This window comes from Callospermophilus lateralis, chromosome 5 (assembly GCF_048772815.1).
Source record: "Callospermophilus lateralis isolate mCalLat2 chromosome 5, mCalLat2.hap1, whole genome shotgun sequence".
Taxonomy (NCBI): domain Eukaryota; kingdom Metazoa; phylum Chordata; class Mammalia; order Rodentia; family Sciuridae; genus Callospermophilus; species Callospermophilus lateralis.
This window is the reverse complement of record NC_135309.1, coordinates 114,431,145-114,443,802: the sequence shown is the minus strand read 5'-3', so window position 1 is coordinate 114,443,802 and position 12,658 is coordinate 114,431,145.

Here is a 12,658-nt window from a genome sequence, read left to right as displayed (position 1 = left end):
TCTGTCTTATATGAAAGGATTAAATAACATGGTTAAGTTGAAGTATGTCTCTTGAGAAAAGATTATCTCCATGAAAGTATGTTACTGTCTAGACTGGCACCATCCAATAAGACTTACTTAAATGATGGACATGTTCTCTGTGTGCTGTTCAGTGTTGCAGCTAATATCCACATGTGGTTATTGAACATTGAAATATGGCTAGTGTAACATTAATACATTTAATGTTAATTAAGTTGACTCTAAATAGTCACATGTGTCTAGTGTTAACTGTATTGGATGATACAGATGTAGATCCACAGAATTCCATGTGTTGGGCTGGGGCTGTGACTCAGTGGTAGAGCACTTGCCTAGCACATGTGAGGCACTGGGCTCAATCCTCATCACCACAGAAAAATGAATAAATAAACTAAAGGTATTGTGTTCATGTACAACTAAAAAAAGTTTTTTTAAAATTCTATTTGTGTTGAGGAACAGCAAGTTTCTCTCAAATGCTGAATTTGATTGGATGAGATCTCTGTATTCTTCTTTTTTTAAAAAACAAATACTTGGAATTTAGCTTGTTTTTTCTCTATATTTAAATAGGCCTACACCCAATTCATTCATCCAACCTACAAATATTTATTTATCATTAATTATTGCTATGTGCTCTGCTGGGCTAGGGATGCAGAAATTAGCACAACAGTTCTCTTCCACAGCAAATTATGCTCTCATAGGGAAAGAAAAGCTAGTAAGTAAATAAATGCAACAGAGGTATTGCAGTGCCCAGGATGGCTACAAAGGAAAAAAAAATCATTGGTGATTCCTGGAGAATCTCAGAGGGTGCCATGATCCATGAAAAATGAACAGACATTTCTATATGAATAAAATGAGGAAAGTTGTTTGTTATGGATTAAATTATATACTCCCTAAATTCATATGTAGGAGTCCTAACCTTCATTACTTCAGGTAGGAAACTTATTTGGAAGTAAAGTCATTACACATGTAATTAGTTAAGATGAGATCATACTACAGTAAGATTGGTCTCATATCCAATGTGACTAGTGTCCTTTTAAAATGAGAGAAATTTGGACACATGCATGCACACACACACAGAACGCTTCTTCAGTGCCTTTAGAGAGCAGGGCCTGCCAACACACCCTGATCTCAGACTTCTGGCCCCTAGCACTGTGAGACAACAAATATGTGTGGCTCCAGTTGCTTCGTTTGTGATACTTTGTCACAGAAACCCCTGCAAACTACATTCCAGGTCAAGGAAGAAATGTTGTGAAAGCAAGGCAAAAACCCATGGAAGATATTTCTTGAAGATCTGTTTTGTGATTATCTAACCCATGAATTTTAAAAAGAAAAATATAAAGTAAGCATCAGTCTGAGCAAGCAAATTCCATATATATATATATATATATATATATATATATATATATATATATATATATAGTTCTAGTCTTAAAATAAAAGCTAAATCCCTAATAATGTTAAGGGGGAAATTACTTTTCTACTAGATATAATGTATCAGGAATCAAAAAATAAATAAAGGTAATCACAAGCCAATTAGATAAAATTTTTTATTTATTAAATTTATCTACTATTAGGTGTGTTGTTACACACATGCAGTCCCAGCCACTTGGGAGGCTAAAGCAGGAGTATTGCAAGTTTGAGGCCAGTCACAGGAACTTAGTAGAACCATATCTCAAGATAAAAACTAAAAAAACGCCTGGGCATGCAGCTCAATGGTAGAACACTTGCCTAGCATGAATGAGGCCTTGGTTTCAATCCCTAGCACTGCAAGAAAAAAAAAACAAAAAACTTCTCTCCCCATAATAAAGCAGTTATACCAATGAGTAATAAGACTCCCATTTCCTATATAATCATATGACGAAATATACATACGAGAGGTCCATTGCCTGATTCTTATGTGTCAACTTTGTGGAAGAGGGTTCCTGAGCAGGAGTGGGGGGTATGTTCATCCCTCCTGGTAGGATAGCACCCTGGGGTCCAACCTCACTCCTTTAATTACTGCTGAGACAGGAGAGATTAGCACTAGAGGGGCAAAGTCAGGGTCCAAGAAGCAGCAAGGACATTATAACTCCTGAAAGCCACATCCCTTGAGAAGGAAGAATTGTCAGAGCCCAAATAGCCCTCTATCCAGGACTCAGGAATGAGATGAATGGGACGGGGCTGGGTATTTGGTGTCATCCATCTTTTTGTGTCCATGAAGCAGTTAGTGCTAGACATTAGCTGACTCGCAGGAATAAGTTAAGGACAATGAACTGTGGATGTCATTAATTCATTTATGTAGCACAATAGTCATTCTGCAATAAACGTGAATAATAAACAGTATGGCTCCTTAGAGAAATAGTGCAGTCTAATAAGGCTACAGCATAGCATGCATGGCAGGGGAGCGTCTGCAGGGATATGTATAATTGGGGAGGTTGACAAGGGCAAAGGGTAGCAGGAATTTGATATGTAGGCCAGGAAATAATAATGGATCGCTTTGGGGCATTTTGAGTTTGAACAACTTACAAGACATCAAAGAGAAATGAACAGGAGGCAGATATACAAATCTCTAGCTTAGGGTAAAGATCATGGCTGAAGATACTGATTGGGAAATCTCAGTAGGAATGTCAAAATGAAGGATAGATAAGGGCAGAAAAAAATGAAAAAACCAAATCGGTGCCAACTCTTGGATACAGAGCCCCTGATATTTGCATGTATTTGTCTTTGATATTTGACATTCATACTGATCTTCCTATCAAGACCCCTACTCTAATTAGACCTTCATCCAAGACCCCTACCCTAAGTAGAAATTTGTATAAGCAAAGACAGGGAGATAGAAAAAGAGAAGGGTAAGAGAAAGAAAGAAAAAGAAAGGGAAAGGAGGAATTAAGAGGAGGAAGAGAAGCGAATATGAGAATAATTATTTAGGGCTGGGGATATAGCTCAGTTGCTTGTCTTGAAAGCACAAGGCCCAGGGTTTGATCCCCAGCACTAAAAAAAAAAAAAAAAAAAAAAAAGAAGAAGAAGAAGAATTATGTTTGGGTAGTGTCTCTTGACTCCATGAGAGGAGAAAAATTCAAGAAGGGAGCAATCACAGCATCAAATCTTGCAAAATTGTCTTAAAATATCTGAAAAGAGCTATTTAGAGTAGGAAATTGAGAATTTATTTTATGATATAGTGGGAGCTGAGGACCAAATGTAATAGGTTTACAAATTCTGGAAGTACTGCAACTATGGCAAAGTTGAAAAGTACCTGCCACAGCATTTAGAAATTCTCTATTAAAAAAAATTAAAACTATAATGCATAGACAATCCCCCCCCGCACACACACACACACAAAATAATCAACTGATTTCAGAAACAGAAGAATGAACTGAAAACCAGTTAGAAATTTTGGCTAATAGAGTAGGCTAAGATGTTTCCAAAATCATGTAAGACTCTAACATCCAGATTCAGGAAATCAACAAATCCCAGGGAGGATAAGTAATAAGGAATTCAGAGCTGAACATTGTAGTAAAACTGTAGAAAACTGAAGATGAAGATGAAAATCCTAAAATCAGCTAGGGAAAAAAAGTTCCCTTCATAGGAGCCATAATTTGATATACTATTGGCTTTTTAATCAAGACAATAAGACAGTGGAACAATAATTTCAATGAGATAAAGGAAAACAACTGCTTACACAATCCTGTAATTGGTGGAAATAGCCTAAAGAAAGATGTGAAACAAACAAAAATTAAGAAAACTCACCACCAGAGGACTGGAAATTCTGAAAATTATTTTTCAAGTGGAAGGAAAATGATCCCAAATGGATGGTCAAAGATGCAGAAAGGAATGAGGAACAGAAAAGAAAGAAATCTTCCAGAAACAAACAAACAAAAAAAAAAAAGGAGGGGGTGCTGGTCCAGGTAGCCAGATATCATGGCTTCCCATAGAGTGCTAACTACAGGGTCCTGAGTCTGTCAGGGGGAGGATCTCAACAGCTTTACAAGGTACATGTGATGCCCTGGAAGCTGAGGGAGTTGGAACCACACCCTGACACAGAGCCTGGTGCTTCCAAATGCTAATCTTCTGAACTAGAAAAACTGTGCCCCACAGCCCAGAAAAACTATGACAAAGTATCTCTATTCTGAGTGTTGAATGCAATAAAAAAAAAATAATCACATGAATGATTATGTTGTGATAAGTAAGCTCTTTCTAACATCTCCCCATACAGATGACAACTAAAATCTTTGGACAAAATACAAAAAGTGGCTATGAGATTGCTGTGGAAAGTCAAAAATAGCAGCAGAATGAGAGGGTGATTAAAATTTGAAAAGCTGATTAACAAACACTAACTCACTAAATCTGTTTTTTTTTTTTTTTTCCTCCTAGCTTTTCCCCAGGTGTGGCCCAGACACAGAACTGCTCTATGATGGTGGGGGTTCAGATGCTTTAAATTTCAAGAGAAAACCCATCTTTATGGCCAGAGAAACTGAAGAAAGGGGATCACGTGTTTGAAAAGTGTTATGAGAATTACTAAAATTTTTTCTCGCCACTTTTCTCAGAGGGTAGCTTCAGTCCTGCAGAATTGCATAGTGGTGTAGGCAGCTAAAACACCAGGGGAAAGCTCACATTTTTTATAAGAGGATCAGGAAAGTGGGGCCCTGGGGAGTGGAGAAGGTGGGGAGAATCAAGAAAAGCAGAGAACTTTTCATAACTCTGGGAATGAAGAAAACAGAAGGTCCCATTCTCAAGTTATGCCCAGGCAAGATAAAGTGAGACAGCAAAGGCTATAAAGACTATGATAAAAACAGACAAACAAGCAACAGCAACAAAACAGCCACTCAAGTTCCCTGAGAAGAACAAGCATGGGACATGTCCTAAACAGCAGAGCAAAGGCTTTGGAAACTGAAGTCTCATGAGAACCAGAATTCACAGGAAGTGGGACAGAGCTTGCGGTCCAGACCTAACATACACACAGTCTCCATTTTAACACAGAACTCAGAGACCCATGCCTCACAACATGACGTCCCAAGTACCCTCGTGTAATCCAAAATTACTTGAGCCAGGTGCAGTGACACATGCCTGCAATCTCAACAAATGGGGAGGTTGAAGCAGGAGGATTGCAAGTTTGAGGCCAGCTTGGGTGACTTAGTGAGATCCTGCCTCAAAATAAAAAATAAAAAAGACTGGGGGTGTAGCTCAGCGGTAGAACACCCCTAGGTTCAATCCCTAGTACCACCCACACAAAATGAAATAAATTTAACAAAGAACTCAATAAATATCCCCAAATTCTTAAGGAATAAAAAAATCCAGCAATGTATAAAAAGGATGATACATCATGGCCTAGGGAAGCTTATACCAGAAATGCAACTCTATCTTAACATTTGAAAATCAATGTAAGAGAACTGAAAGGTTTCATTCACATAAAACCCTGATGCAAATGTTTTTAATGGCTTTACTCATAATCACCAGAACAGGAAACTACTCATATGATAGCTGATGGAACCATGAACAAACTTGAACATCCACACAGTGAAATATTACTCAGAAATAAAAAGAAACAAATTATTCTTACACACAGCAACATAAGTAAATCTAAAATGCATCATAGCAAATAAGTTTGTTTCTTAATTTTCAGTACTGGTGATTAAGCCCAGTGGCACTCTACCAATAAGCTGCATCCCAGCCTTTTTTATTATTTGCTTTCAGGGAGGGTCTTCCTAAATTGCTGAGGCTGACCTTGAACTTGCAATCCTCCTGCCTCACTGCCTCCGCCCAACCCCCATCATGGAACTATAGACATGCGCCACTGTTCCTAGCCATCCTACCAAACTTTAATAGCCAGTCTCAAAGTGCTGTGCAATGTATGATTTCATTTATATGGAGGGCAAAACTACAGAGATGGAGAATGTAAGTGAATGTCAAGGATTGGGTAGGGGAGGAGGGTTTGAATACAAAGGGGCAGCATGAGAAAAAAAAATTGGCAATGAAACTATTGTACATCATTTTTTGTGTGGCAACATGACTTTCTTCATTTGTCAAATCTCATAATCTCTATTCCCCAAAGAGTAATTTTTCATGATATATATAATAAAAATAAATTATAATTTTTGATAAGTCATATGAGTTATGACTTATGTTATAAGTTAGTCTTATGAATGGAGATATAGCTGAAACAAGAACATCAGTGTATGGATAATTGTTACATATAATGATTAGACATGGAGGGCAATGAGAGTATTGTTCACTTTGTATATATCTGAAACTTTCTGAAATAAAATGGGATTTTTTTGCCCCATCCCCCGCCCTTTTTTAACAGTATTGGGGACCCAGGTGTGCTTTGTGCTTTAACACTGAGCTATCTCCCCATCCCTTTTTATTTTGAGACAGGGGCTTGTTAAGTTGCCCAGGCTGGCCTTGATCTTACGTTCCTCCTGCCTCAACTTCCCAAGTTGCTGTAATTATAGATGTGTGCCACCATACCCAGTTAAAAAAGGTTTTTTTGTTTTGTTTTGTTTTTTAAAGAACAACTACAAAAGAGCTACAGCAAGCATACTTATGGTGAGAGATTAGGTACTTTCCTATTAAGATCAAGAACAAGGAAAGGATGCCCTGTCTCACCATTGTTATACAACGTTGTACTGGAATTCCTAGTAGCCTTAGTTCCAGATACTTTGGAGGTTGGAGTAGGAGGATTGCTTGATTCCTGGGGTTTGAGGCCAACTTGAGTAACACAGAGCCACCTCAGAATGGAAATAGAGGACATTTTACTAATGCAGTAATAAATGAAGAAGAAAAGGTAAATAGATTGGAAATGAAAAAACAAAACTCTTTGTTCATAGTTAACATAATTGTCCATGTAGAAAATCCCTAAGAATTAGGAAAGAAATCATCCTGATACTGATTATATCCCAAGGTTGCAAGGTAGAAGGTTATTATACCAAAAAAAAAAAAAAAAAATCACTAGAAAATCAGAAGATATCTACAATAAATAAAGAGATTGAATGAATGATCAAAAAAAAAAACTTCCAAAAAAGAAAAGCCCAGGACCAGATAGCTTCATTAATGAGTTCTATCAAATGATCAAAGAAGAAACTGTGTGCAGTGGTGCACCCCGTAATCCCAGCAGCTCAGGAGACTATGGCAGGAAGATTGCAAGTTCAAAGCCAGCCTCAACAATTTAGTGAGGCCCTAAGCAACTTAGTGAGATCCTGTCTCTAAATAAAATATAAAAAAGAGTTGGGGATATGGGTTGATAGATAAGTGCCCCTGGGTTCAATCTCCAGTACCAAAAATATAAAAATAAAAAATTAATTAACATTAGTCCTTCTCAACCCCTTCTGAAAACCCCAGGAGGAGGAAACACTTAAGACCTTGTCCTAGAGGCTAGTATTACCTTGATAACAGTCAAACAAAGACATCACAAGAAAAGCACAGACCAGTATCATTATGAACATTGATGCAAAAATCCTGACAAAACACTAGCAAATTAAATCCAGCAGCATAGTAAGAGGATACTATACCATTGCTCAGTGAGATTTACCCCAGGAATGCAAGGGTGGTTCAAGATGCAAAAATCAATCAATGAGATACATAATTTTAGTAGAAAAAAGGGAAAAATCCACATGATTTTTTCAATTGATCCAGAAAAAATCATTTGACAAAATGCAACACCCTTTCATGATAGAAACAAGAGAGGTTTCTGTCTCCTCTCCCTCCATTTCTGTTTTATAGGTGTGCATGCCAGTCAAAATCCCCATCTGGTATGTCTATGGATTTTTTCCCATCCCCTTCTATGGAATAGGTGCAGCCCAGCTGCTATAACCAGGCACTTAGTGAGATTCCCTTATTACTCAATTCCCTGCCTCATCTGGTCAGTGAAAAAACTATTTTTCCACTTGGGCAGGATTCTGACTCGGAGGCACTCAGTTATAATTTCACAGATGGCAACTCCACTCCATTGGCTCCTCAGCCATGCACACACACCAAATGTTTGAACCTGCAGTACTGAGCAGGATTGCCATGGCGATAACACACTATCAGACTTTCTCATCATGGTCTCAATTAACCCGAGGTCTATACATGAATAATTGATCTCACCCTGTTCCCTTCTTGGGTTACAAGTGCCAGTGGCTAACGTTTTTTTTTTTTTTTTTTTTTTTCTGGAATTTGCTGATTGTTGGATTATTGCTTTTACACATTAGTGAAACTTGTAGGACGACAATTTCTGGCACAAACAAGAGCTCCAAGAAGACTTTCTAAGTTGGGGAGAGACCCACGAACAAACAGGACTACTTACACATATATAAATTCATATATATAAATTGACAACAAAGAATCACAACATATGTGCTAGAACCTTAAAAGAGTAAATTAAGTAAGAAAAAGAGAACAATAAAAGGAAAATAAATACAATTTTAAAATTCTAAGTTTTCTCTCTATTGTATTTTATCTATTTTTTATAGTACCATGAATTGAACCAGGGGCGCTTTACCACTTAGCTACAGCCCCAACCTTTTAAAAAATCTTTTCATTTTATTTTATCTTGAGACAGGGTCTCATTAAGTTGCTGAGGTTGGCCTCAAACTTGTGATCCACCTGCCTCCAGACCAGCTGGGATTCCAGTTGTGCGCCACCATTCCTGGCTCAAAGTTCTTTCTTCAAAGATTTTTGAAGATTGTATATCCATAAAGAATGAGATGCTATAATAACAGAGAATAAGAAAGTATATTTAAAGATTTCAAATATGGTTGCTGAAATGGCATATTCAAAAGAGACATCCTTTCATTTGAATAACACAGTAGATTAGATCCTGGGCTAACTTTCACAATGAAAACAATTCTGAAAAAAGCCCTTTAAATAAAATCTTAAAACATATCTATGAATTGGTAAGGAAGAATGGAAGTCTCAGACCAAAACCAAGTAAGCATGAGCATTCAAGAGAAATAAACCAATTGGGCACAAATCTATAGATTCAGAAGCCAAATGAAGTTTAAGCAGGAAAAATAACATGTTATAATAAAACTTTAGAACACAGAAATTAAAGGGATGATCTTAAAAGAAATCAGGAAAAAAAAAACCCTACAGCAACAGATTATCATCAAGACAAGTAATTAACAAATAGAGTAGCAGCTTATTTAACAACAGCAAAAATTGAAGACCAAAAAGTAGCATAATGAGTGGAATTCTATATTCGTGGAAAGTATTATTATTATTATTATTATTATTTAAGATGGAGTCTTACTATGTCACTTAGGCTGGCTTCAAACTCGTGATCCTTCTGCCTATTGTCCTGAGTAACCCAGCTTCCAGGCACGTGCCACCATGAGATGAACTAATTGCAATTTCTTTCAGCTTCCAGTTCTACAAAAAGGTCTTATTTCACTTTTATTTTATAATCATATATCATAGGATATATGATTCCAAGTTGTCATTTGTTCTTTTAATCCTATAATTTTTTCCCATCCCCTTCTAATTTGCATTAATTCTGATGAGAAATTAGCCACCATTCTTATGAGTATTCTCTTGTATGTAAGAAGTCATTTGTCTTTAACTGCATTTATTTTTTTTCCCCTTATTGTACTTCTGTAATCTGACTATGATGTGACCAGGTCTTGTTTTCTTTCATTTGGGGCTTAAGAAGCATAACATTGGAAATGAAAAAATGAAACTTCTTTACACATATTAAAATATTAAAGACATCATAAAATGTTATGAACAACTTTATGCCAATAAATTTAGAGCCGTATATCAACAAAACAATTCACTAAACAAGTGAATGTATTTATCTATAACAAATCCACATAATTCCAAGGAGAGGTCAGTGCCTGGAAAACATCACTGGCACAAACCTTTGAATATTGCAGAAAAGTTCTTCATGCTTATTTTAAGTAAAATTGTTTACAAACAAGTCTAGAATGCCAAAATACAGAATAAATAAGGTTTAACTTAAAATGTATGGTAAACATAATTAAATATTTTTTCGACATTAATCCCTAAAACTTGAAGGCAAACTCAGTGTTTGAGGTTTTCAAAGATCCTTGGCTCAACAACTTTCACTAAAAGAATCTCGTTAGTAGGCATGGCGGTGGGTGAGGTGGTAGGTGATTATAGTCTTAGCTACTCAGGAAACTGAGGCATGAGGATCACATGAGGAAGTCGCCCAGGAGCAACATAAAGAGACCCTATCTCAAAATAAATAAAATAAAATAAAAAATAATCTTGTTAGGGACCAAAGAAATTGTGGTCTGTGGTTTTAAGTATAACTTTGAGCAAAACTGATTTTATGTACTTGGGAGTAATTTTAATTTCACAGTTACTGATTCTCACTCTGAATTCAACCTTAATTAACAAAAAGATCATAACCTCTGCTTTTCTTTAGCCAACCATTATTGAGTTTAGACTTTTTTTTTTTTTTTCCTTTTAGCAGTGCTGTGGATAGAACCAGGGCCTTGTGTATGCTAGGCAAGTGTTTAATCCCTCAGATATCTCTAGACTTATTTTTAGACATTTTGGGTCACTTTAGTTTATATTCAGTGTATAATGTATCTGTCAGATACCTGAAACTACTTGGTGTCATTTGGTTGTGGTTTGAGTATGTCCCCAAAATTTCAGATGCTAGAAGCCCGGTCCCTAGTGTGATGGTGTTGAAGTGGTGGAAGCTGTAAGAGATGGGGTGCAAAAGGTAATTAATTAGGTCATGAGAGCACTAGTGTCCCCAGGGATTAATGCTAGACTTGAGGGCTGGATTAGTTCTCAGGAGAATAAAGCAAGCTGACTGTCTTAATATCCTCTCTTGCTTCCTGTTTCACCATGTGATTTCTCTACCTCTCAGACATGCTTGGTCCCTGATGCCATTCCCATAAGAGCCTCACCAGAGCTGAGTAGATGCTGGTATCATCTAGAACCTCCAGAACTGAGAGCTAAATAAACCTATTTTCTTTATAAACTATTCAGCCTCAGGCATTTTGTTGTAGCAATACAAAACAGACTAAGACATTACTATAGCTATTTTCAACAGAAACGCATTCAGTATGAAAAACTTGATGCTTATAAGAGCTCTATAAGGGCTACAGAAATAAACAACTCTAAGAACAACATTACAAAACTAGCCTAGTTAGGGAGGTGTTGTTCCTGCCACAATTGGTAATAAGCTGTTGGATTTGGAAGTTGTTCCTGCAGCTCTTGGCTCTATAAATATACTGCCTATCTGTGATCCAAGAATTGGAGCTGCCACAAAAACTGTTATATCCAGGAACAAACTACTATAATCCAGGGATTAGGAATCTTATGCCAGAACATTTATGGAACCATTCTGCACCTGCTACATCTGCACTGATAAAAATGGATGAACTATATCCTGTTCCCTTGCACACTTGAAGCTTAGACCTTGGGATCTTCCATGCAGCTGCAAAAACGAATATCCCTACACCTCCACAAAACCATGCTTGTAAATAGAAACGATGGAAAGATACAGAAACATTGTCACATCTTCATGTCCACCTTCCAAATTTTATGCTTTTTCATAAATTTAAAGAATTAATTATATGAACTGGAAATTCTGCTCCTAGGCATTTACCCAAGAAAAATAAAAACATTTCCACATGAGACCTTTCATCCATGAATGCTCTCAAATATTGTTGGCTAGGTTTTACACGATATAACCAATTGGAAAACCCTTTGGTAGTTTCTTCCAAAGTTTTATATATATATATATATATATATATATATATATATATATATATATATATGTATGGATCTTATAATACACACAACAAAATATCAATCTCAAAACCAGAAAATTAAGCATAAGAAGATATACATAAGAATATGACCTTATTTACATGAATAATCAAAAACAAGTAAAACTGATCTGTTGTAATTGAGATAAAAATAAAGGTTACTTTTGGGAATTATTGATTAGAAGGGGCATGATGTAGTTTTTTTGTGTGTTAAATATATTTTGTATCTAATTCTCGGAGGATGTTTCAAGAATTTACATCACTGAAAAGAAAAAAAGAACTCAAAACTGATTATTTAGGCTTCCATCAAAAGAAATTAGAAAAAGAATAGCAAATTAAACCCCTCAAAAGAGAAAGGATATAAAGAAAAGAAAGTCATGAAATAGAAAACACATTTTTAAAAACTAACAGAATTCTTTGTGAGACCTTAGAAAAAGGAGAGAAATGAAGACAGGGACACCATAACAGATCTTTCATTCATTAAAAAGACCATAAAGTAAAATTTGAAATGACTTTATGCCAACAAATTTTCAAAACTTAATAAATGTTAAAATTTATAAAATATGAATGCATACACATACACACAACTTAGCATACTGGCTGCAGAAGACATAAAATCTGAATTCATATATAATGATTAAACTATTAAACACTTTGTACTTTAAAACTTTCTTTTCTGCCTGCCCCTCTAAGATGCTTCAGATGACTTTTCTAGTGAATTCTGGAAGTTTATAAAGAGGAAGAACTGGCCACTGAAAATTCTGTGGATGGATAACTGATAATATTTTGTTAGCAATGCTGGATACTAGAAGATGAGCAATGATTGAAAAATCACTTTGAATAATTATCTATTCCCGCTAAGGCAGATAATCAAACTGTCACCCGAGGAAAGCATTTTTGGATACATAAGATCTGAGAAATCTTAGTGATGTAACACCCTT